Below are 2309 nucleotides of genomic sequence, written 5' to 3' on the forward strand. Positions count from 1 at the left end.
TCATGGAGAGCAAACGGCACTTTTCTACAAGCTTCTATGACTGGTGTGACTTCTTTGTCAACTGTTATGGTATGTTCACCAGGCAAGCATCCAAGCCCTGTGAATACATCTTGATATTCACTTAGAATATCTTCTAGCTTTGTAGAATTCTGGCTGTTCAAATTTTTCTCATCAACATTGATTTTGTAAACTCTACGAACCAAGTTCAGTCTCTCACAATCCTCCACACCAAGGATACATCTATTGTTGTCTGGCGTTACCATGAATACAGTCTTGTATGGTTTATCTTTGTAGGTGACTGAGAGCTCTGCCTGTCCTTCAACAGGTATGTCAGTTCCACCATAAACTTTTAGGCTCATCTTAGGAGGTTCTAATGGTGGCTGGTATTTTAGTTTGTTCCACTGTGACAAGCTGATGAGGATCATGTCTGAGCCGCTGTCAAGTTTGAGGGGTACCTGTGTTCCATTTATGTCAAGTGACATCATCCAAGCCTTTGAGTTAGAGACCCTCTGACTGTCTGTATCCGCAACATCAACGAAGAATTCTGCATCTTCTGGTGGATAATCACATGCTTCTGCATCAATATCATAGACACGTCGGGATCGACCTGAATGAGATCTACATTGTGTAGCAAAATGTCAAACACTTTTGACCAGATGCTGGACATTTCTGTTTTGGGGTATGATTTCTTCCACACCGTCCACAAAGCTCTTGTTTTACTGTTTCTTGTTTACTTGTTTGCTTGTAGTTCATTTTCTGTTTTGGTTTTGACTTTGGTTTGGATTTTATGTAATGAACTGCACAATCTTCTCGTACTTCTTTTGCTGGACAACTTGCCATTTCTGCAGCACGACATGTGTCTATTGCTTTTGAAAGAGTTAATCTATCATCACGCAGTAATTTCTCTCAATAAGCACTGTTGTACACGCCACACACTATTCTGTCTCTAACCAAACTGTCTTTGAGTTGTCCAAATTCACAAGATTTAGCTTTTTGTTGCAATTCACTAACATACTGATCTATTGTCTGCTCTGCCTTTTGTGAACATGTAAAAAATTTGTATCTCTCAAATGTCACATTTTTTCTGGGAACAGAGTTCTGCTCAAATTTTTCTAAGATTTTTTCAACTTTCTGTCCATCTTCCTCTTCAGCCCATTCAAAAGAATTAAATACTTCTCTGGCATTTTCTCCAATGCTATGCAGCAATAAAGATGACTTGTAGACATCAGGTTTGTTTTTACCATCAACAGTAATGGTGTAGTAGCATTCCCATGCTTGCTTGAAACGGCGCCAGTTTTCACTCAAATTTCCAGCAAGTTCCAAAGGTTTGGGAGGCTCCAAGTTATTCATTATCGTTGTCAGTAACTTCTTTGATGGGTAGACTTACTTCTGACACCATGTAGTGGTTTGTAACAATAACTGAAGAAAGGTACTTTGTGTTAAAAAGCCCTTTTATTCAGACCATGTGGTCAGCATGGTGGCCATCTTGTTACAGCTCAAGGGAGAGCACTGTCGTTGGCATAACTGCTAGATACTGCTTGGGTATGACTACTTTATATAGATTAATTGACTTCTGTTGACATTAACACTTATCATTACACCCTCCAATGCATTTAAAAGAAATACTGAGAAGATCTACAATCCCAAGATTACAAAAGTAGAATTAACTATCGAGGGCGTGCCTAATCAACTATATAGTCAAGGAATGCTAGCTTATCAACAATGGGATGAGATTAAAAAACTCCCTTCTATAAAAAGAAGCACAGAAGTTAACGAGGTCGCGAAAGATCTGTCTCTCGGGGATGTATCGATGGATGAATACCTCACCACGAAGTATGCGCTATGGCTCAACATGCCAACCACGGATGATGACCAACTTCACGGCAGTGGGAGAAGAATAGAAAATGCCAGCGAGGGTGTCACTATACAGATAACGAAGCTCCAGGAATCTGCTGGTAAATTAAACATATATTTGTACGTGATTATGGATGCGCAACTTAATATACAGAATGGACGATTCGTGCAAGCAATCTATTGATAATCTTTTACCTAAAGAACCGCACTGCGCTATCATCTGTGGGCAAATGGGTTGTGGAAAAACAGCTTTTATTCTAGATATTTTAGAAAGTCATTATCGGGGTGTTTTCGACCATATTATTATTCTATGCCCGACTATAAGCGTTGATAAAACATACCTATCGAGAGATTGGGTAATGAATAATCCTGGGGTGTACAAAGTTGATCCGGGCGATCGTTTACAAGACTGTTTACGAGTATGTCACGAAAAATACAAAGGCGAATCAACCCTT

The sequence above is a fragment of the Haliotis cracherodii genome, unplaced genomic scaffold, assembly GCF_022045235.1.
Source record: "Haliotis cracherodii isolate W230 unplaced genomic scaffold, xgHalCrac1.p SCAF_10, whole genome shotgun sequence".
In the NCBI taxonomy this organism is placed as follows: domain Eukaryota; kingdom Metazoa; phylum Mollusca; class Gastropoda; order Lepetellida; family Haliotidae; genus Haliotis; species Haliotis cracherodii.